Below are 25,173 nucleotides of genomic sequence, written 5' to 3'. Positions count from 1 at the left end.
CAGCACAATTAAATCATAAATAAAGGCCATGACATGTATTTCTAAAAGCTATTATGAAATATATATAGAGAGAGACATATAATCTGCATTAGATTGTTACTTAAAAGGCATTTTTTAAAGCTCAATTTAAGTCAACGTAGATTGCACGTATTTACTACCACTCCTTTCTAATCTCAGGGTTTAGCAAACATGAGCCTGTGTTACGTCCTCTGTTACATAGATAGGAAGACTGAGATATTAAAGGCGACTTTCTCCTGGTCAGAAAGCTGGGGCCATGGGAATTTTTCAACTCTCAGGCTCCTTAATTCCTCTGTCCTTTCCGTTGCGTTGATATGTTTCCGTACTTCCTTTTTTTAGCTATAGACTAGAAGTGATCCTGGCAATCCTTTATTAAATCTAGAATCCTACTACTTCTATTCCCACTAGGGCTGTTCTTCAGCTTTTACAAGCATCCTTACTGTCCACTGCCTTCCCAAAAGTAACTGGGCTAATTGAAGGTTTTACTGTATCTGAAGAAGATTCTATTAAAATTAGACATGAAATTGAGTTTGTAGAAATGCAGTTACTGGCATTAATGGGCATTAATTCTGGGGGGCTAGAGGCAGCCAAACCACACCCTGTTCCCAGCTCAGTAAAGAGCAGCATATGCAAGAAAAAGAAGGGAAAAAGCACTTGCACAATTCTTCCCTGGGGAATTAGGAGTCTGCAAGAGACATCAGCTGGTCCCAGATCCTCAGGAAATGGCTTGAGCGTCTCTTGTTGGCATGTAAATAGTACAGAATAATCCTGTGCCAGATGCCATCTTTTCCTACCACATCTCAAACAGGAGCTGAGATGCACTAGTGCCATTTGAGGATGGATGTCTCTGAAGGAAAAGCCAGCATTTGCACCACCACACAGGCTAGAGGCACACAGCAAATGCGGCGTCTTGTGACGACGCGTGTGACGATGACATGGGAGTGGAGCACTAAGTGATCTCGACATTGGAAAATTTGGCCCCCAGACTTACTGTTTTGAAGCTTGTCCTTTTTTCCTAATCCATGTGATTATGTTTTCAAGAGTACTTCATTTCCTAGTATTTCATTTCCTAGGCAAACATTATTTCCTTTTTTATCTATTTCTGAGCAGTGAACAGAAATCAACCAGATTGAAGTTACCATTCAAATAAGGGGAAAAAAATTACCCACGTTGTGATGACCTGGAGATTCAATTTCTAACTGGCAAAAAGGTCAAGAGGAATTGAGATTCTGTGTCTACAGGATCTTAACAAGGGGGCAAGTGGGGATGTGGAGAACAGCATCTGAGACTGCATGGGCTCACATGAGCCTGGCACATGTTGTGTGTCAGCAACACCAATGGATGGCACAGGAATTCAGTGCGTTTTGGCTCTACTCCTGCAAGGGTTTAGGCCTGTACTTAAGATGCACATAGAAAAAGTAATACAGCTTGGAGTATGCAAACAACATTATGGAAGAGAGGCCCTTTTTCATCCAGAGACAGCCTTTGCCGCACAATTTTTTGTGCCTCAGAATATCAAGCAGCGGCAGAGTTAAATGGAATCATATTAATAAGCATGGATAATCTCATCATCCCGGGCGGGCTGACAGCAAAGCAGCTCCAAACACACGCAGCTGAGTGAAATATTCCTGCAATTAATTGGATTTGATTAAATTTCTCATTTAATGGCTGGAGGAAAAGAAACAGACCAAAGACAGTGAGCAACTTTCTTGCTAATCTGGAGCTTTGAGTAATGGCTGTGGAACACCAGGTTCCCCCACTGCATCATAGGGGGAATGTGTTGCTCTGGACATAGGGGCACAAGAACCCAGTTTCTCATAACCTTTTCTCTTTGTCCTGACCTTCTCCTTTCCTGAAAGAGAAGAAGAAAATTTTTACTCTCAAATAGCTGTTCTGATGCTGCTATGTTTCCATTAAAAAAAAATTAGCCATTTAACTCTTGTTCTCAGGAAGGGGGAAAACCAACTTTAAGGCCTTGAAAGCTAAGGGGAAAGAGAGTTCTCAATCTCCAGCCAGCTTTAGATTATGATCTGTGAACTTAGATGGAGGCAGAGAGCTACTGATCCCATCTTTGTCCTTGCTAATATAGGGTTAGGCTCTACTCAGAAACATTGAATTTTGATTAAAATCTCTTACAGCAAGATTCTCAAAAATCCATAAGTAAAACAAGTAGTTGCTTTAACCATCTTGCTAAAATTGTGCTTGACACATGGAGGCCTACATGGATACAAACAGCCCGGTTTCAGCTTAATTTTTCATTGTATGATCAAATTATGTTACCTGTTGAAAATTTGATTTATTTTATACAAATGACTTGAGTCCTTTTTAGTGTGTCTTTGAATAAAGAACTAAAAAGGGCAAAGGAATTTTCCATGGAAATCCCACATCATTTTACAAATATCCCAGCTGTGACATATAAAACAGCTTTTTCAAAACCCAGTGAAAGCCTTAGGGAGCCCTGTTTTGCATAATTTTCCATGATGGGTAACACCAGTGACATAACAACAGTGGGAATTGACTACATCTGCTAGATCACCTGGTTTAGGTAAGATTTGCACATCCTAGTGTTTAATGAGAGCTTTCTGTCACAGGTATCCCACTGTCTGTCCAAGAAGTAGCAGTTGCCTCTACATGGCAACAGGGAGGCCAGGTCCCATGTGCAGCTTCTGGTGGCTCAGGCATTATGAAGTCAGTACTCTTACTTCCGAAAATATGGGAAAACTTAGTTTATGTTGGACTGATTTACAATACCTGAACAAATTCGAATTAAGAGTGGATCAGTGGGCAGAGGCCACTTGTATGAGGCTCAACAAGACTCAATGCCAGGTCCTGCCCTAACATCACAACACCATGTAACACTACAGGATTGGAGAAGAGGTGCTGGAAAGCTGCCCAGTGGAAAAGGACCCGGTGGAGTGTTGGTCACAGTGGCTTAACATGAGCCAGCGTGTGTCCAGGTGGCCAAGAAAGCCAGTGGCATCCTGGCCTCTATCAGCAATAGTGTGGCCAGCAGGACCAGGACAATGATTGTCCCCCTGTACTTGGTGAGGCCACACCTAAAGTGCCATGTCCAGTTCTGGGCTCCTCACTGCAACAAAGTCATTGAGGGGCCGGAGCGTGTCCAGAGAAGGGCAACGGAGCTGGGCAAGGGTCTGGAACACAAGTCTGATGAGGAGCAGCTGAGGAAGCTGGGGATGTTTAGCCTGGAGAAAAGGAGGCTTAGGGGGGACTTTATCCCTCTCTACAACAACCTGAAAGGAGGCTGTAGTGAGGTAAGAGTTCGTCTCTCCTCCCAAGCATCAGGAGACAGGATGAGAAAAGAGCCTCAAGTTGCACCAGGGGAGGTTGAGATTGGATATCATGAAAAATTTCTTCAGAAAAAGGGTGGTCAAGCACTGGAACAGGCTGCCCAGGGAAGTGGTTGAGTCAGCATCCCTGGAGGTATTTAAGAGACATGTGGATGTGGCATTTAGGGACATAGTAGTACTGGATTAACAGATGGAGTCAACAATCTGAAAGGTTTTTTCCACCTAAATGAGGACCTAAAGGTTTTTTCCTCCTAAAGAGGACCTAAATGGTCCTCTGAGTTGGAGAGAGAAGACAGCTCAGTGTTGTGTGCACATACAAACACATAGAGTTGAGTACATGTACACACATCTGCATATACATGTGTGAGCACACCCCACTACAGTTCCTTAACATCAGCACAACTTTTTCTCTGGTTTGTGTCACATATACATGGATCATTTCTAAAATAATTGTAGGATAACAGAACTTGCAAATGACATCCCCCCCCACCCATATCTTCTTTTCTTTCCCTCTTGGGTTCTTATTTGTCCCAATAAAGCAAGACCCAAACACTTACAAAGCTGGCCACCCTATAACTTACAGTGGTGGTTGTTAAAACACTGGTCTGAGTCAGCCCCCACAACTCTACATGAGTGAAACTCACAGGGGATTCGAGCCACCTGCTTTAGCCTTTGCCACAATAACTAATACTCCACTTTGGAAGGTTTCCAGGCGAAAAGGTGGTTTGCTCCTGCATTGGCTTAGTGGGGCACTGACAAGCACTCCAGGGATACCCTGGTTACTTCAGCTTCAATACCCACCATCTCAGCAAGCAGCCCCAGCTGAGGTCTCCAGAAGGACATGCTCATTCTGTAATCCTGCTAGGCTCCTGCTTTATTATTTGTCTTTCCTGTCTGGCTGATTTAATCATTGTCTCAGTACTTTAAAGCTTCACGTTGTTACAACCACCCGGGATGCCAGGCAACATTCAGCCACACCCAGCTGCCTCTAGGCCAAAATCTGGCAACATCTCCTGCCTGCCTGGTGCTGGTTCACTGGTGGGACTGCTCCTCCTGCATGTCCATCCCCTAAATTTGTAGTGAAATAAATGCCTTCTCTGTCCCGCTTGGCAGTAGGTGGGGGCACTTCACCAGTATGGAGATAGATATTATTCTGCCACTGAAATGAACCTAGCCTGGAAAGAGCTATGCTGGCAAGGATGTGCCTTTTTTTCCCTATAACATTATGGGTAATGCCAGCCCATACAAGCAATATACTCTAAAAGCATAGTTTAGTGTTCATCTGTTTGTTTTTCTTAATTACTGTGTAGCAGCTCCCTGTCCATTACAGAAGATACCATTATCCTTTCTTCACAGCCAGGGGTTTACAATGCACGGATTTAGAGAGGAATCCAGGCCATGATGAAATCCACAGATGAATTCCCAGGCCTGACCTTGGCAGGGCTGGGATTTCACCTAAAATGACTTGTGTTATGCATCATGCAGAAAGGCCGTGGCAAATTATGGGATTAAAGACTGGTTTGGGGAAAATAACCTGTTTAAAACACTCCTCTTTTAAAAAAACATATTCACTATGCAGAAATAAAAAACTGTTTGGTCTTATCTTAATTTAGGTGGTGATTTGTCAACATATTTCTTCAAGAACAACTAATAATAAAGTGGTTGTTTTGTTATATTTTGCTATGAGATTGTTATTTTTTGTTTGAATATGTTTTTCTGAAATCTATGACACACTGTTGCAAGAAACACCTGAACTCACTCTTGCTTTCCTGAGTGAATGTAAGGACAATTGAGTTGAAAAGTCAGAACAAATATGTGTTACCTCGTCTTTTCAACATGTAATACTCAACTTCAGTTGAGTATCCAAAGTGAAATAATTCAGACTTTCTGCACCACAAGAAATTACCATCAGTTCTGTGCTCCTAATTTGGAGGTGACAAAGTTCCCAATCATCCTTTTTTCACTTTCTACTCCCAAGAAAACATAACTTCTCTTTTTCAGACAGCTCTGGCAGTGTGTGGCTCTATGTGGTGTTTGAAAGCTTCATCCTTGCTTTGGCATGGGAAGGATGTCCTCCCTATTCTACATAGTTACTGGCACTGGATTCATCCCTCAGAAACGGCCTGGCTGGCACTTGCCCTTTGCAATGACACCCACCAAATAAAGTGACAGGGATGTGGGCAGGACTCCTCTGGGTAGCTGGCACAGCCAGGCTTGACTGGAAGTAAGGAAGGAAACGCAGCAGGCAGGCCAGGTTTCTTGATGAAGAGGTCTGACCATTATTCCTTCAGGGACAAACCCTGGCTAACAACTTATTTCATATCAGTTAGTGCCAATCTGGCATCTGAGGGGCTGTGAGAGCTCTGCTCCTGCAAGCCTGCATCTGATTCAGGCAGCTGACCCTAAGGTGAAAATCTCTCTATCCCATTATACACCCCCTGAGACAGCCAGGCCCTATCTACTTTTTCTCTGCTCCCAATCATTTATTTTCATCTTTTGTTTTAATCTCCTTAGCATGTCATGTGTACCCATCACAGAGATGCTTTCTGTGCAGCCTAGCAAGCACATTGATGCGGTTTCTTCCTCTCCACGTCTGGGTATCAGTGGTATTTTTTGGCCATTTGTCAAATGTTTCTATAAAGATTATCTTTCAGGGTTTCCCATAATCACATTAACAGGGCAGACATTAAATAGAAGTGGGGAAAAGGTGCTCACAGGGAGTGGGGGAAGAGTGAGTAGTTCTAGGAAATGGTTTGGTTCTTTCATTGCAAGGAAAAGGCGACTTGGGCGGAAGATGATTGCTGGATTTCTTTCCACACTAAGGTAAGAAATAAATAAACCAAGGTGAGGATGAGTGACTTTAGCCCTGTTAAAGCTAGGATGCAAATATTCTGCAGAAATGACCCAGAAATTTTATTTTGCAGGTAAATGGGGGGAAAAAGCCCTCAGGGTTATGCTACAAGAATGCAGAGCAGCCAGGAAGAATAAACCTTGTCAGTACAAAAGGCTTTACTCATTAAGAAAGAATGACCTTCATTTTTGTAGGGCAGACCTTTGTTAGGGCTTTCTGGACTACTGTGGTCCCTAAGTGAGGGTTCTTTCCACATCTGGCTTTGCACAACATGGCCCTGCAGAATGCAAGGTGCTCCTGAGGCTGTCAGTGACAGAAGCCCATGGGGCTGGTTGCAAGGTTCAGCTAAAAGACTCTTTTGTTTGGTTTTTTTGTGCCTGAAGGGATCAGTTTTATTCAAGGTGAGGAATGTCAGTTCTTGATTCCTCTTGAATCAATCTGTCCACAACTCATTAGCTTATATGTAAACTTTGGATTTTAAATAAACAGCAGTACACCCTGATTTCATATCATAGAATGTATCTGAATATATGCTTGTTTTTGTTATGAACTGGAATTCACAACATATTAAGGGCAGCTCTGGTTTTTGACACTTACAAATGCCTTCTATTTTTGGTAAGATTTCAGATCTTTTTTTCTCATGAAATAAGACTTGCATCTGGAACCACTGGTTCTCCAGCTACCTACCTACTTATATTCCTTATGCTAAGAATTAGCTTTGCAGGATCTTGCTGTTGTCTCTTGATGCTTTAAGAGGCAGTTCTACACTTTGATGCTTTATTCCAAATACTTTGTCCAGGTAGATGAATCCTAGTATATTCAACACTGCTGGCTGTTCTACTTGCTTAGTTGAGGAGAGGTGAATAAAAGACACCTCTTATAAAAGAAATAAAAGAAATAAAAGAAAGTGGATGATTTTATTTCTTATAAAAGAAATAAAAGAAAGTGGATGATTTAATATTTTTTTTTGCTTGTGCTGTGCAATTTGTGTTGCTGGAAGTTGCTGATGGTACAAAATTTGTTGAATTCTTTGCTAAATATTAACATGTGGCGGGTGTCTGTAATTTCCATGGGACACTTGATACAACTCCTAAGTATTGTCTGAGATCTTTTTGGCAACTTTTCTGCGCCACCAACTCTTGCATAAACATCCAACTGGAGAATTTACTTGCAGCATATTTTGTCCAGGTGTCTTCAGTGGTGCAGGAAATTAGATAGCTCTTGTACTCTGACGAGTCTGCCTACCTGGGGATGTAAAGGGCTTTGACTTTTGGCCTGACTCTGCCCCACAGTGGCTCTGAATGCCAGTCCTTTTCCATTTCCATGAGGTTTGAAGCAGCACTTCATATACCCCTGACATTCCACTGCTCGTGGGTTGTACCTAATGATGTCATCTTAAGGTGACTTCCAAACTGCTCTTCTGCCATCTTTTTTCCCTATTTACAGTATTTTCTGATTTGGGAAGAGAAGGGGGTAGGTGGGAATATTGGGGGGTGAGTTTGAGACGGACAGGCACAAGAAAGATGGGGAGAGTGCTGTTAGCAGAGGCCTGGTAGAAGCTGAACTTTGTGCCCTGGAGCACCAGAAACAGGAAGGCAGAGAGAAACACCTGAAAAGACAGGAAAAATATAAAATACTAAAGGAAATTGATGCTGAAAAAGAGGGGAAGGGCTGCAGTTCTGCCAAATGACTGCAGTGCAAGTTGCAAAGCTGGTGTTGCTCTGAGACCAGCAAGGACCCAGACACACTATGGTGTGCATCCCATGCAGCCTGGAGCTGGTAGCCACCCAACATGGAAACACTGACACAGCTGCCAGAATTCAAATATTGCACAGATTGGCATTAATTTTTGTTGTGTGGGTAGATTTTTCTGCCCAGGAAAGATGTTTTCCTTAACTAGGCAAGTATTTTTTGGGTGTTGTGTGACCTGGCTCTTGATGCTAAAGATATCACAGGATGAATACACCTTTATGTATGTTATGAATCAGGATGATAAAGAAGGTGTTATAAATTATCAAATTGGAAACCAAATTTATAAGAAAATTTAGCAATGATTTATTTAGATTGTTAACAAAATAGAATTTTGAGAAAAAAAAAACCACCACAGCCATGGCAGCGTCAACCCCGGGTGTCAGTGCTGGGTGAACCGAGATCCGACTGACAAAGTGTCAGCGTCTGCCCAGTGGTTCACACCAACTGCTTCATGCAGCAAGTTTATATACAGTTTATTCTGCCTGAGGCAGAAATGACCGAATGTTCCTTTGTGTCCCTTCACATGTAGAACTGGGGCCATACATGTGCAGGGATAGAAAAAAGTGAGTCCAGGTGTCTAGATGGTTGTCTGAGCACTTCGGAAGAGTCTGCATTCACACATAGCAGGGTGGCGCTGGTGCTTGAGTGTGGTGCAATCTCCCAGGTGAAGCTCGCTCTTGAGTGGCCCGGACATTCCAGGGAAGTCAGTGATCATGGCCTGGGAAGGTTCCATTCATACGTTAACAGACTTGATATTATCTTAATGTTGTCCAGGAGCTAATTGAATAAAAATAAGATTGCTCCCAGCCAGGGTGGTCAAAGACATAGCTTGGATTTTACAATATTTTATACATAAATAGCATGAATTTTCTCTACCATATACTACAAAGGCAAGGAAATACTGAACAGTCCTAATCCTGGTTGCTCTTCTGCATCATTTCCAAAGGGAGGGCCAGGTTTGGTCCTGGCCTGAGTCTGTGAAGTCTAAGTGAAACATTTTATTATATAAATCTGAAAAATATTTTTCAGACTTTCTTAGTAATGAGGTTTTTGCTTGCTGAAGGTTTTTTGTTCCCCTCCTTTTTTTTAATGTGGCCAGCATTGGAAATATGTCTGAGCACAAAATCACACAAATCAAAGGCAGGATAATGAAAGCCACCCTCTCACCAAGCAAATGAGATAAAACAGTCCAAGGAGGAGCTTGTTAATACAGCCACAGGAGTTTTGACTTGGATATCCCCTCAATCATCTGCACATAGCAAGTCTGAGTTTCATAACTCTTCCCGTGAAGACTAAACATTCTATTTTGTGGAGAACCACAAAAGCCTTTTAACACAGGTTTAATTATGAAGCCCAGAAAAATGGTTTAGCTCTAGAAAGAAAGTAATAAACAGCACTTCAGTTGAAAGAGGTTGTTTCATAGGTGAGAAGAACCATACACAAAAACTTTTTTATTATGTTAGGAAGAACATTAAAATAATGGATGCTGTTGTTTTTGTGTTGGGCTTTGTGATTAGTACTGGAGAAAGTACTTAGATAAGTTTAGGTCACTTGCAATAGAGAAAGCACTTATGCATATGATGTAACTTTATATAGGTATTAAAAACATCTCTGGTCCCTAGAGGATTTACTGAATTGAATTCAGTATTTCTCAGTAAATTGTATGAAAAGCTACTTTCATATACACACAGCTTGAGTTCTCAAAACCAAATATGAAATAGAAATATTTCCATGATTCTTGCATTTAATTGCATGATCGAGAAAAAAAAAAGAACAGTTGTAAAGAGAAGAAAAATAGTTCCCCATAGAACAATTTTAGCTTTTGAGCCCAGATAAAGAGCTTATGGGTAATAAATAGAACAGGACAGTACTTACTACAACAAGAAACAGAAAGCCATTAAGAAAGAATAAAAAGTGGGAGTTTTAAACCTTTGTCTTGGGAAGCTTTAGCTGATTATCTGTTTTGTTATCTGAAAAGTGTCTTAAATCAGGCTTCTGCCCAACCTTCAATGCACCTTTGTGCATCTTGAAGGGATCCTTGGAGTGCAGCAGTATCCTTTACAATAATAAAGGAGCACTAAAGCCTGGCACTTCAGAAACTCAGATCCTCCTCCCTCCCTCTTGAGCGGTTCTCCATCCTGAGTAACAACCCTCTAAGTGTTATTTGTAATGAGAGTCAAGGCATTCCTGCATACACCTAGATTTCAGTCTTTGCAGCTTCTACTTCAGTTTTCAAGGGAAAATATTAATGTAAAAAAATGCACCCTGACAGATTCAGGGCATGACTCTTCTACATCTCTTGAATCAAGTAGAATAGTATCTGTTATGGTGTTTTTCTCAAGATATCAGGAATGTCAATATCAGCACCAACCAGCCTGGAGGAAAGCAGAGACCTGGGAACATAGGAAGATATCTAAGCAAAAGCAAGTATATGGATTAAATGTTATTTACAAAGCAAAGAGCTCAGACAGCCCATGCTATAAAGCCACCATTGGGGCAGTAGGTCCAAGCTTTCTTGAGTGTCTCTAAATTTTTCGTCAGTTTTGGAAATGTGTCTGCATACACATATCAATCTTTTAAATCTCCTTGAAAAGGGCAAATTCTGGGTTCCATGATGAGTCACTATATGCCTTTTATGGTTAAAAAACCAAAACAAATCAAACCACCAAACCTTAAGGTAAACAAAGAAGCAGGTTACCCTGTGTGTTTGTGTAGCACTGAGCACAGAGGGTTCACAATTCAGAATGAGACAAGAATAATACAAAGTACAGCCATAAGAGAGTCAGTGATCAAACTTACACCTGCTTTACCTGTATGTTTATGTATTTGCTGCAAAACATACAGCCCATACATACAGAATGCAAAACATTCTTCTCTTGTGCCTATATAGGCATGAGAAGTCTCCATAGTAAACAGAACAATACCAGAGGAAGCAAGGAAACAAACTGGTCTATTTATAATTGTTCTGTTACCAATATACTCCTTCAACAGCTTGCCAAGATTAGACATAATTATGTATTTATACTCTCTGGGAGAGTGGTTCTGAATAATTTTGTCTCTTTTCAGAAGATAGTTTTATAAATTCTGTATTTGTAACTGGATTCTACACATCCTATTACATGGATACTTTAATATTAATTTAACCTCTGTTTGACTACTGTGTAAAGGGAAAGGGGGCTTTTTCCAGAAACATAATCCTTTTAATTTTTCAGGAGAAAATAATTTTGGTTTAATTTTATTTCTCTTCACTTACTGTAACATTTGTCTTGTTCCCAGGGTCCTTTTATAAGAGGAAATGATCTTTCTGTGTGAGCTTTTTTTCCCTTAAAATTTTCTCTCAGACTTTCTACCAATAGACAGAGTAGAAACTCTGGCATGCTGAAAAACAACAAAAAACTCAGGTTCCTGCAAGTATCCTGCCACCTTGCTGTGATTCCAGGCTCTCCTGGCACTGCTATTCCCTTTTCCACCTTCCTTCTTCCACCTTCCCTGCCTAATTACAGTGTGGGCTCTTCAGGGCAGTCTCTGCTGCCATGTGCCCAGTGCACTGGGGCTCTAATGTAGGTCAGGGCCCTGGGGCACTGAGTGCAGTAGAAGTCATTAATAGGTCAAGAGAGAAATTTTGAAGTATGTGGTAAAGATGGAGAGTGCACAAAACCCTGAAAATTCCCAAATGTTTACTAATCTGAGCTCAGACCAAAGTGTTCTTTGAAATTTTTGAAAGATCTTGGCTTAGTACTTTGATGTTGCTTCTTTTTCCTAACTGAGGATGGTTGGGTTTGGCCAGTCATTGCTTCCCTCTTCTTCTCCCTTCTCTGTTTATTCACTGACAAAAATCCTCTGGATGGTACAGGGATTTGGCTGGCAGGGGAGAGTGTCATTTCCAGTAAAGGAACTGGGTTGTCCACTTCTCCACTGCCACCCTCTGGAGTCCACCACTCCAGAGGATTACAGTGAAGCAGACACTTTATCTTACAGTAAAGCAAACATATTGACAATGTCAGCCATTTCCATATTGAATTCAACCATTAAAAAAAACCAACCCAAAACTAAAACAAAAAAAAAAACAAAAAACAAAGTGAAAAAACCCCAAAATACAGCAAACAAAACCCCCTGCAGCTAAAACCTTTACAATGATGGCTTCAGAGGCTTCTCTCACCTCACTGCTGGAAGAGGGGACAGGGAAGGTGCTGCATTGCAATGAGTGTGTTACGTGCTGCAGCAGCAGGCACTCATCCACTGGTACCCATGAGGGAACTAATGTTCCCTCATTTCCCCATCCCTCCAGTGCCAGCTAATCTGTGCCTGCCCGTCTCATTTCCTGGCAACTGTTCTAATGCACAGGCTAATAATATTTGCAGCAATCCTGGGAGACACCAGTGTGCAGGCTAACTGTGAGGTTTTGGGTCCAAAGGAGGATTAATTAGGGGAAGTGTGGCATCTGGATAGGGGGAGCTTTTAGGAAGCCCTTCATCCAGGTGGTGTGAGCAGTCCAGATAAGCACCCAAATATTTCTGTGAAGAACTGGGATGCCATCCCTAATTGAAGTTCAACCGCTAACTAAGTCCCCTTGATGATTTCTCCCCCTTTCTTCCTCAGAGTATCTTTTTTGTTGTTGTTTCCAACTATAACTTAATGAAAACACATTTGAAAGTAAAATTAAGGATTTCTCAGGGACTCTGACCGTTAGGGGCAGCCATGGAGATACTGCAGAAGGAGCTGAGTACACAAGCTCCTGTTAATTAGAGCAGAGTGAATGATTCATAGGAAATAATTTATTCAATTAATTTAGCTTCTCTTTCTTTTGCAAATTATCTGTGAAAAGTTTGCAGTTTTATTGCATTCAGCTGCTAGACAGCAAATGATTTCTCTGCATGTAGTTGACCCCTATGTGGCTTGAAATGCAAAATCTGGCTTTCAGTTTTTCAGTGGACAGGGGTACTGGAATTAGTGTTCTTCCTTGATTAAACAACTGACTTTTAGTATGTGCCTTGAAAAACTGATGTTCATTGTTACAAATGTAGAGGTGACCTTTATAACGAATGTTATTCACCATGGCATAGAAACATCTCTGCCAGTGAACCCATTTAATAGAACAGTGATCTGGAAAGTCTGTCCAGCACTTACCCTCCAGTGTCCGACATGGTGTGTCTTTGTGAGCCTTCCCCTCTGGCATGCTCAGGGAATTTTCACTCTTTCTCCTTCACCAGTCCTGTGCAGAGTCCTTTGCTTAAGCTTCTCTCCACGTGGAGGCAACCTCTCCAGAATATCAATTGTCTGATCAAAGCAGCCATGAAGCACAGTTGTTAAAGTCAAAGTCATAAAATTCATTGCCAATAATCTGATGCCTCTTTGCTGAAGTCCTTGTCAGCAAGGTGGGTATTTATTCACTGAAAAGCATTCATGTTGCTTACCATTTTCCACAATAAAGATTACAGAATGCTTCACAAGCAGGAGAAAATCCTAAATAGCACCTGTAATGACCCTCCACCACCAAGCAAACAGCCCTGCTCCATAACCTTGCAGCATTTCCCTTTGCCTGACTAACACACATAAGATAAACTAAATTGACACAGACCTTGGGTGTGGGTCACTGAATTTGCAGGTCTGTCTGTCCTGGTTTGGGGCAGGGTTGTTGTCTCCAGCAGACTTTGCTGCCCTGGGAAGAGGGACATGCAGAGAGCCCCACCCATGGCAGGCAGGCTTTTCTTGAGATGCATCCAAGCATGAGGCTGTAACTCTGAGCTCAAGGTAACATCAGTTTCAGCAACAGCTTTTCACACTCCATCAAAAAGCATTTTTAAAGAATGATGGTACTGCGTGGAAATTAATGTATGGGAACATTCTTGTAACAGGTGCATAATATTTCAGTAATAGGCTTGTGGGATGTTTATTCACTAGCCAAATTCATTTATCAGGTATTGGATTCAAAGGATTTCCCAACAGGATATCTGCAGAGATTAGTGAGCTAGGCAAATGTGCTTTGAACAAATGCATCCTTTCATCAGGCAGTCATTTGGATAATTCCTGCATCAACATGCTCGCTGCTGGAATGGGTCTGCTGGTAATTGCATTAACTGTTTTTCCTGTGGTCATTCATATCTGTGCCTTTAGATCCTACAGGGGCAGAGTTTGGCCAGCACACATGCAGTTTTGTCCAACCCAGTCTTGCCCAAAGTAACCTTTCTTGCCTGGAAAGACCTGCTGTATCAAAAAAAAAAAACAACCCAAACAACTTTGCCAGCACAGGTTGACAATACTTTTTTTGAAAAATAATTGAAGAAAAATTGCTTGCAAGATGTAAGAACATTGTATTTCAAAGTATTTTATAATAAAGCATGCTTCATTTTCTTGGGTTTTAGTACATCTTTGATTTTGTTTTTGAAGTTGAAAGTAAAATTAAACTTGGTTTTGCCAAGAGAAATTTCTCATCTGATTTTACTCTTGAAACTTTAAATAGATTGTCATTTTGATCAAGTTCAGGAATCAATACTGAAATAAAAGGAATTACCATGGATTGAAAATTTCAGAAGTTCATCTTTAAGATGACAAGTCATACAACAGCTATATTGGAACTCATGTTTTATTATCAGATTAATGAAGAAATAGCAAAAGTTTTGTTCCAACAACTAAGTGTCCTATTTCTTTTCTTATCTGCTGAATCCTACAATATTTCTGGTCTTAAACACTGTAGTAACTAATTATGGAAAAACTAATCAGTTTGGCTTATTAAATGGCCAATTACATTTCAATAAATTATTTTTTACTCTTTTTAGATGCCTGGTCTAATATAATGAGTCTCTATTTGAGACAGCTGAAGTAAAGAACCATAATTCTTCCACTGATTTTTGAAAATGTGGGTCACAATATATAATGTACCAAGTTTAAATCCTGTCATGACTTAAGTGTGGTTATTTTGTAGAAGTAGAAACAAAACTGAGGATTTTAGGGTTAGCATATGACTTTTCAACTCAATGTGTGCTTTTTGTCATATTTTTTGAGCCTTTAAATTGTGGAGGGCTGAAAGAACATTAATTTATTTTTGACTATACCAGTGCTTCCCTGCCTTATGAAAAAACCAAATCTTATCAAGCCTTCAGCGTGAAGAGAACCAGGGCCATGGAGACAGCACAAAAGCAAGAAGGACTCTGAGAAACAGAAAAGGGGAACAAGGAGGGTGAGTGTTTGGAGATTTGGGAAGGTGGTCGAACATGCTTGTGGTTTTCTTTCTTTTGAAATTTTTTTTTTTTTAATTGCTTTTTTGGAGGGGATGGGATTTTTCTTTTGTTGTTGTTGTTATTTGTAAAGCATAATATTTTGCTGTGAAAGAAAGCAATGGTACTCTCCCAGCAAGCAAATCCCTTGTTTGCATCCCTTGGAGGTCACTAGCTGCTCACACACACTACTGAGCAGACTCTTTCTTGTGTTCATTTTAACAACACAAGAGCAGATGTCTCAGGCTGTGAACCTCAAACTGAGTTCTGCAGGCCCCAGGAATGGTGAGATGTGATACACATCTGTGGTTTGGGCTTGGCCTGCTCCAAGGATGTGTCTCACTTGTGTTCTCCACATCTGACTTGCACATTCCCCCGAAAGCTCTTCTGGGAGCTCAGGGTTGTTCCCGACCGCAGGCATTGCATGTGCCCACCTCAGTGCATTAGAAATGGCATGGGAGGGGGTGACAGCCTTTCACACACAGTTTGCCATGGTGATTGCACAAACAGGTAGGACATCATCACCTCCTCATCTTCCCCTGCCATGACGCCACTGAAGGCATCAGCCAGACAGCAGTGTGGACTATGATGGGCCCATAGTAGTAGAGCCATGATTTCTTGGCTCATCCCACCATGATTTGCCCCACTGTCCCCAGGCTGGGCGCTCCTGGGGGACCAGGATATTGTGTTCCACATGCCCAGCCAGGGCAACTGGTATGATGCAGCAGGGGAGGATGCTGGCAGCTGTCACCCTCTCCGTCATGAACAGGCTCCTCTGGATGTTTCTGGCATGGAAGCAAGAGCATGCAGGAGCCCTTCAGCAGTGAGAAAAGGAAAGCCAGAGCACACTGCTGCTTTCTGTCATGGAGAGGTTAAAAGCAACTTGCCAACTGACAAGCAGCAGCTGCAAGGAAATTTCCCCATCACTACCATCTCCCCTGTTTCTCTCTCTCTCTCTTTTTTTTTTTTTTTTTTTTTTTTTTTTTTTTTTTTTTTTTTAATGACAGCAACATTTTAATCAACTTGGGCTGAGCATAAAAGTCTGAGTGGGAGGTGGGAGGAATATCTGGGGAGGGGAGGAGGAGCAGAAGAATGGCTGACTGCTGGCATATGTCTGAGCTGAGGGATGCTCTCTGCCTAGGAGGACAGTTAACCTACACAAAATGTTCTGGCTTCTTGCCTGTATCAGCCACATCATGCTGCTCCAGCCTTTCGTGCCAGATCCCTGAGATGGTGACTGTCACTCTGACAGAGGGAGAAAGAAGGAGAAAATATAGAAGAGATGAGGGGGGAAAAAAGCAAAACAAACCCACAAACCCACCAAACCTAACACTACCACCCAGTAATAAGCTTGCTGTCAAGGCCAGGTAGAGCAGTTGTATTTTTCAGAAATGAGCAGCAGTGGAAAAGTAGCAAGCCAGCTGTTTGCAGAATAAATCGAGGTTGGATGGAAAGCCTTGGAGAGTAAAGTCAGCAAAGCTCCACAGAAATGGCTATGAACATTTAATTTAATATGGAGCCTGAACTCATAGAGTCTAGCTGAAAGCAAACCAGAACTCAGGTTGGGATCTTTTTTCCCCATTAAATCCAGGCGGAAGAAATTTACTGATTTCTAGAAGAGAAAAATTTGTTGTCAGAAATGCTCTGATAACACCTTTGTTTATACCCACAGACTTTCTTGTACAAGAGATACCATGATAGCCTATTGACCAAAACTGCTCCTGGTCTTGGGTCAAATTCCCTGATTTCCTTAAGCCAGGACTTCTGTCACCTCCTGCCTTACACACTTCTTAAAACCTTCTATAGAAGGCTGTTATCTACCACAGATAAGAAGCTGCCTTTCCAAATTATTCCAGAAAGCCAAGTGGCTGCTCTCCACCCCAACACTTTGCACGTGGGAGTTGACAGACCCATGTCATTACCCAGTTCACAAAAAATCTTTTATTATTAGCAACACAAATGCCGTTCCCAGGTTACACCACAGCTCTCACAGGCTGCTCCAGCGAATTAGCTGGACACTGCCAGTGCAGAGCAAAAATGTTCTCCTTTGTCCTCAGATGTCTCCTGAGCCTTGTGGCTTGAATTTGAAGTTGGCAGCTCCCTTGGCAAAGCCTAGAGGAAGGTCTGCCTGTACCCACTGAATGCTAGGGTGAGAGAAAGGGGGCAGAGAAGCTTTTTGAAGCATTGGGGAGAGTTACAGCTGATCCAAAAGTGAGTGTTCAGAAGTGAAGAGACTGCTGGAAAGTGCATCTTAATAGCTAAAAGCTGTGTGTGACTTCACTTTGAGAGCTGGCTGCTGATCTCATAGCTTGCACTCAAGTTGTGCTTTCAAGCTGTTCTCCAAAAGCACTTACCCACTTCAAAAATATTTTTGATGGATCCCGAGATTCTCCAGCAGTTTGAGTTCTAAGGGAAAACTCCAAATACAAGATGACTCATGTCAGAATAGCACATTAGTCCAGGATATTTGAAGATGAAGACCTAAGGTCATTCAAATGAAAGGATGTGAGGTGGGAGGCTTGAGCATAATTTCATTTATTTTACTTAGACTCATCACATAAAAGAAGAAAAGCATCTAGGGACCCTTAATGTGACTTTTAAAATCTGCATAAGCCACAAATCAAGACATTTGTTGGAAACAAGTAGATAAACAGTTGGTTTAAAGTACACATTAGGTGCATATGGACCCACAGCTGCTCTTATTCCAACTGCCACCCAAAGTACAGGTCTCTCCATGATCCAGCCTGTCACACAAGGACTGTGCCAGATGCCATGCAAAAACCCTCTCAGCACCTCCCTCTCCAGTGCTGGCAGCTTCTGAACAGCAGAAAGAGAGAGAGAGTGGACAGGGGGTTACAGCAAACACCTTCCAGCTGGTAGAAAACTTTCATTAGCCCCAAATGGATGGTAAGGCTGCTTAAATAAGCTGTGCATATATATATCACATCTCCTCAGAGAATTATAGAAGTGACACTGCTGTATCTCAGCGGAAAGGCAGCAGAAGTTGAAAAAGTAAACAGAAAAGCCTAGTGGATGGATTAATAGAAGGTTCAGACCTTACTGCTTTCTTAGTGCAGATCCACAATATCTAGCTGCAGGTAAGCGATGCAGTTCTTTTGGTGCCAGCTTAACACCATGCATTATATGGGATGTAAAAGTTGGAGGGAAAAAAATAATTCCTGTGCTTTTTTCCACTTGCTTAGGGTTGACATGTAAAGAATCATGAAAGGTGCTGTTTTCAGGGCTCTATTTTCTTCCCACCTCTCTACTTTTGGCAATATTATCTGTGTCAATTTTGTTGTTCAGCTACCTCTGGTGGAAAACTTCTTGCAGGCATCAACATCAAAGGTTGTTCAGGACTTAACTGGATGTTTTAGCTCTTGAGCAAAGGCTCCTTTCTCTCATATCTGTTAATAAAAAATACAAGCCCCTGGAGCTTTTAATAACTGTATAGATATTAGGATAAGTGAAAGATGTTAACAGAAGCAGGAGGGATGCTTGTTGGTGCATCTTTCACTGTGAGAATGTTACAGGCATCTCACCCAGCAGTCCTCTGTGTCCACCTACACTGAAAAATACTTCAACAGGCTGAAGTTCCTTGAGTTGTAGTGCCCAGATGTGCCCTGACAGTGGCCTGTACCTCTGAAACCAAAGGTAGAGGGGAGAGTTCTGTAGGAAGATGTTAGCAGCTGGGAGTGGCATTTACTGCACCCAAACAACCTCCATCAAACTCAATCCATGAGTCAGGCATCCAGACCAAAACTGTGACCATCTGGTCCCTGGAGAGAAGCTGCTCATCCTGATGTAGACACAAGTTCTTCTTGTGTTAATTACCTAGCTTAGAGTGCTGTGTCCCACTCCTCATAGGTTGCCCCCACACTGGGCATTTTCCCAGCCTAACCAGCTAACTCTGACTTAAAACTACACTTTAGGATAAATAAAGTTTTCGACAGTAGGATAAATGTCATCTCTGGTTTCTGAATAGCTAAAGCAACAATCAATTGTTAAATAATGAGTGCTTTGCCACAATGGCCTTCTAGCAAGTCCTGTGGTCAAAACAGACTCCAGAAATTAGTTTTTCACCATTTCCCTGACAGAAAAACAGAGTCTATCATGTCATTTAATGGAAAACATTGGACATCCCGAGAGGGGTACTGATGTAAAATGAGCTTTGGTTGAATCATCATAATTGGGTTCAGCACTTACTGAGTTAATGTTAGACATTGGAATAATCTGCATTTTGAGCAGGATGAATTTAAGTGTGGCCTAGGTATGAATATTCCATAAGGTGGTGCACCTCATTCAGCTGATGAGGGATATAAAATCAGAATTGCCCTCAGAAGTATATGTAGCCATCCACAGAGCAGCTTTTAGACAAACATCACTTGAGAATGTATTTCATTGAGACACTAGATGTGTCTGAGGGAGGCTACACGGTACTTGTAAAGCAGAGCAGAGCATAACACTGCCCTCTTTTGTGTGAGGCAACACATGGTCACCTGGCATCCTCGACATAATTCCTGGGAAATGCTGCTTTTATGCAGCAAGTAAGATCAGTCTTACACAGAGATCCTTTCTGCTCTGAGGAAGAGGGAATGATGTATGTACTTTTCAGCCTAAATAAAGGAAGAATTATAAGTTCAATTTTACCTGTGCAAATTACTTGAGAATCAGGTTACACAGGTAGACCCACTGGCACTGGGAGGGCAAGATTATAATTTTCCTGTAGCCCTAAATAATTAAAGTGCTTTGATCAAGAAGGACCCCAAAAAACATGAATGTGTGTCTGCTGACCACATGGGCTGGGGCTCAAGTTCATGTCAAGCAGAGCTCTCTGTCAGAGGGTAGATTTGGACCATGTTCAGAGGCTTTAGAGAAGGCAGGAACTTCTGTTACGAAATAGGGGTTTCTACTGCTTGTTAGAGAAGTGTCAGCTATGATGTTCCATGTGTGATTTCATGGTCACATTTCATGGTATTAAGGGCCTGGTTCTTGGCAGTCATTACAAAATGAAGTCTGAGTCTGCTTCTGAGCCCTGAACATCACCAGTGACCAGATCAGTAACATCCTGTCAGCTCTCACTGGTTGTGAGGAGAGAGGAGGGATTTTCATCATCCCCAGTCCAGTCTGCAGCAAGAATGAACAAAATAATTATCAAGATCTTTGGCTTATCCTTTCCAGGTCCACATTATGGATGCACCAGCAATGTTCTTGAGAGGGTCACGTGTTTCCTTTGGATGCTCAATATGCAGCGACAGGCAGGAGAAATGCTTGCAAAGCAAATGCTTTCTGATGGGCCTGCCCCTGAACTCACCAGTCACAAGCCATTTGTATGGAAATGACACTAAAATTGCTATCCTAGAGCTGCATCCAACCTCAACTTCTGCCAGCAGAAGATACAGGGTACCAGATGGCAGAAATCCTACCCGAGCACCAAGTGGTTTAAACTGCTCTTTTTGCTAGGAATTTAAATAGTCCATATGCTGAAAGTAAAATGCTCAGCTGCACCCTGGCTGTCTAGTGGAGGCCTCTGCTGCCTGAGCTAAAGGGGATGAGCAATTAGCTGGTAGCAGCTTGGAGCTTGTATCTCCTGTACATCCCAGCATCAGGCTGTGCAACAGTCATACACACATCAAAATGTCTAATCGTGCATCTGGAGGAAGATGGTGGTGTCTGATTGTCAAACTGGGGCTGTTGTGCCAAAGACTCAAGAGGAAAGCAGACTGAGTGTGGTCTGGGTATCTATCTCCTCTTTTTCTCAGCTTCTGGGATCACCTGATGAAGCCCAGGCTGAGGTACACCAGGGGCATAGTTTGTCATGGATTTCAGTCACAAACAGCACAAACCGTGCTCTCTGGGGAATTTGCAGCCTCAGATTTCCAGGTCCTGGTGAGACATGAAAGCTGCTTTGCAGCATGCTGCACAGTGCCTGGAGCAGAAGGAGTCCTCAGCTCTGGTCACAGGTTGTGCTTGCCATTGTGCAGCTAGGACAGCTCTGCTCTTGGATCATCTGGGTGATTTCATTTAGTTGCTGGAAAGGGCTTGCTTCTCCCTAGGCAGATCCCCTACTTTATAAGTCATCTTCCAAAAATCTGCCATCAGACTCTCTGGCTGAGGCTGTACCTGTTCCAGGGCAGTAATGTCCTTTTTTTGTGTTGAAAAGCTGACCAAGCAGAGTGTTTCAAATGAAGAAGTGCCCTACCCCATGCAGAAATGCTATCCCTTCTCCTGGTTTATAGTCTTTTCTCTGATTCATCCAGTTTCCCATTGTCTGTTGTGCTGGAGTTGAACTCCAGATGGATGGCTCGGAGGCCTTTGCTAAAGTATTCCCTGGAGAAAATTCCCTTCCTGGCCAGATCACTCTGAATTACTCCTCTGCTTAAAATGTACTCTCACTGCCTCTAGATTTATTATGTAACATTTTTCTAATTTAAATTGTTTTCTATTTACTGGCACAGTTGCCTGAAAGATCTGCTTCATCCTGAACCCAGTTACATTGGTCATTATTCACCTTTTCTCTCTCCATTTGTGCCACTATCAACAGCCATTGGTATCTCACATCTGACATCCTTATCTAAATCATTTACATACATTCATTTAAAGGATAGGGAGGTCAAATGTTTCAAAATCTTGCAAGGTCACTGAAAATAAAGCTAAGATGTCATTTGGGGTTTTTTGCTTGTCCTTTTTATGTGGAAAATTGTATTTTGGTATTCATAAGGAGACTTTTATTAGCAAATGTAAGAGTGACTTGAAATGGATATTTTAATTATGCATGTAATTTTTTATGATTGTGACTATTAGTATTTAGCATGCTTGTTATCCTTGATTTTTTTTTTATTCCTAGAGGGTCTCTAGATGAACAAAGAAGCACATATTTTAGAAAATTATTCTCTTTGTATCTGTGATTTGCTGACCCTTTTAGAAACATTTTTGCATATATATAAATATAATATATATTTATAAATAAAATAATACAGTGGTCTTTCTAATAAGAAGAGACATCAAGAATTTCCCAATGTAAATGACTCTAGCTGCTCCTTTTAGCTCTGTGCCAGAGCTAGATAACTTCCAAGGGGGCTCCAAATCTGGAACTTCAGGAGGTTCAGCTCCTCCTATTATGTAGGAACTTGTCTGCAGTGTTTTACTGGGCTCCAGGGCAAGTTTGTTAATTTCAACAAAAATTATGTCTCTTCCCAAATGCAGCAAATTGTAAGGAATCCTTAATAGCAGACATGAATCCATTTTCACAGGTATCAGGTCTTACATCTCAGCAAGTAGACTCCATTTTCACAGAATATGCAGATAAAGGGGTTGAGGTTTGGAAATCTCCAAAGAAAGAATCATATGATGGGGTGATGAAAAACTTTCTCACATACAGCATGCACTGAGCTGGTGTCTCCACAGCTTGCTTTACTGCACATCTCCTCACACTAATTATGTCTCTGAAGTGAGAAAGCACTGTTATTGTTACTGAATGCATGAGTTTGTTTGATGATGGACAGATGGGAAATCTGTAAGAAAGCTAGAAAAAAGAAATCTAGATTTTACAAGTTCTGGACTAAGAAAAGCAAGTTAGGGGGTTAAAAAGTGCTGTGGATTAGAGAAGAAGTCCCCTGAATAGAAGAGTGGAATGTGTTTCATCAGGGATTTATTGCATTTACTCTTTTTCAGCTTACAGTGGTGAAATAAAAATGTCAACAATTGACTAAGAAATGAAACTGATCCATTATCTATTAATATATTATACTCTTCAGGTGGCACTAGTCACAAAATAACACTTGACTAATATCTGTGCTAAATATCAACAGTAAGTTTCTGTATTTGTCATCAGAGGGCTTTTAATACTGAAGCTACACATGCACAGAAAAGTAAAAGGAGAAAGCATTGCTTGCAGACAGCAAGAAGACTAGAGGTGCCATACTAAATACAAAAACAGCCCTTCAGAAAGCCACTCTGGTAACCAGTAAAAGAGAACTATTAGAGACCAAAAAAAACCATTAAAATGAGAAAACTAAAAAAGATAAATTTTTGCATGTTAAATGCTAGCTGTAAAATTAAATTAAGCAGAAATAATAGATTTCCAGGAGATCTTTTACAAAAATGTAGAAGGTAGCAGTGATAAAAATGGCAGCAGAATCAGCAATAACAAAAGCAACCACCTTTGAAACAGAAAATGAGTCAGTAAAACCAGCAGATGAACAAGAAGCAAAAGAAGGATTTAAAAGAGACCAAGTCACTATGGCAAGAGGAAATTAATTATTGGTCTCACTACTTACTACCTGTGAGACAGATTCTCACACCAGAACTCTTTTTGGTGTTGAGTAGCCTAAGAAACTATTTAAAACAGGAGTGTGAATGGAATAGATTGCTGGACAAATCACAAGAACAAGGTCACTGAAGAGTTATAAAAGAAGTCAGATGTGAAATTGTTCAACAACTAATTGTCATGTGTAACCTACCATTTTTTCTGCAGAATAATGTACAATGACAAATGTGTCACCAGACTTTAGTAATGGCTGCAGGCTTCACTGGGAACTACAGATCAATAAAACCACAGTCAAACTTGTAGAAACAATCATGAACAGAATTCTTAGACACAAAAATACATACACTGTTCAGAAAGAGCTGTGCAGATTTTGTAGTCTTACTTGGAGACTTGGAGGAGCTGGCAATTACCTGAAAAAATGTGATCCAGATGATAAGTATTGAACCTATGTTTGACAATGCTTTTGAAAGACCTCTCACCACAAGACTTTAAGGAAAGGAGATTCTCATGGAGCCCACAGGGACAGGGACAGGGCAGGGAGGGGATTTATCTGGCAGCAAAGTTCTTGCTCTTGCTCTCTGTATTTGTGTCATTTTTCAGCAAAGCTGGTGAATCTTCAAGTGACAAACTTTGCAGAAAAGATAAAATTACTCAGAATAATAAAATAGGAGATGACTTCTGGGGGAGACCATCAAAAAAGCTTATAGATTTGTAGCAAGCAAATAGGAAATGGTGATTCATTGTTCTGGTCAGTTCCAGACCCATGAGGTACCCAGTGAAAACTATGAAGTAGCAAGACTGAAATAAACTAAAATAGGTTTTGTCACAATACATATAAACTCTTAAACTGCAGTGCTCATTACCACTGAACATTGCAGGTGCCAAGTAAAAGCAGGTTCAAAACCAGATCAGGCAACTCAGAACTATCACTGAATACATTTCAGGTCAGATCTAGTATGGCAGTTTCAATACCCTGTTGAAAAAAAGTCACGTTGCTGATGGTACAAAATGCTACTTGCATTAAAGAATTCTTACATTTAAAATGTGTCCTTAGATAGTGAAGTAGCTGTCAGTGTTTGGTTCTTGGCACAGTTGGTCAGAAAAATTGCAGAAAGTCTGTATTGCCATCAGAAATCAAAACAGTTTGCAAAAGAGGATTGCTTTCAGTAGATTCCTGGAAGAGAATGACTGAAAAAAGTGCTAACAGTGTAAGGTTGAAACAGCCTAACCTATTTTTTACTTTTAAACTATTCTCTGCCTTTATTTTTCTTTTTGTGACTTTGTATTAGCTTTTTTGCTATAACATAATATTAACTTTAAAAAGTCAAAACAGAATGTTTCAGTTTCCATTACAACAAAACCTGTCAATCAACTTGAAATGCATTGAAGTTTGGTTTTTTTTCAAATTCCCCTCTGCAGAGAATTTCAGGCTCTGGAGGATTCATTGCAATTTAGAATAAAGTTAGCTTTTGAAACCTGAAAGATCTGTGAAAATCAGAACTCTTGTTCTTTAAAACTTGGCCAAAATCACTCTATTTTCTTTCTCTTTCAGTTTGCTTATCTGAAAGGTGGCAAGAATGTTGCAGATCCATTTTTGCAAAGCCCTTTCAGACTGAGTATCCAAGAATTCCACGTTTCTGCATCTGAAACTAAAATTGTATGCTTCCCAAGCACCATCCCGATTCCACCACCTTCAGCTGGGCCTCTCTCTCCCTCAGTCATATGTTCACAAATTTCAATGTACTTCTTTTTCCCCTCTCC

General features: G+C 41.2%; 1 long non-coding RNA gene across 1 annotated transcript in view; it reads left to right on the top strand.

The window, feature by feature from the left end:
* The window catches only part of LOC143695781 (uncharacterized), a 109,145-nt gene that overhangs the window by 34,495 nt on the left and 49,477 nt on the right, over positions 1 to 25,173 (top strand). The window contains exon 2 of the long non-coding RNA XR_013185319.1: positions 14,985 to 15,106. This is a non-coding gene — a long non-coding RNA (uncharacterized LOC143695781). The remainder of the gene's footprint in view (positions 1 to 14,984; positions 15,107 to 25,173) is intronic.

The sequence above is a fragment of the Agelaius phoeniceus genome, chromosome 1 (assembly GCF_051311805.1).
Source record: "Agelaius phoeniceus isolate bAgePho1 chromosome 1, bAgePho1.hap1, whole genome shotgun sequence".
NCBI lineage: Eukaryota > Metazoa > Chordata > Aves > Passeriformes > Icteridae > Agelaius > Agelaius phoeniceus.
The sequence above is the reverse complement of the archived record's forward strand: the minus strand, read 5'-3'. Positions and strand labels throughout refer to the sequence as shown.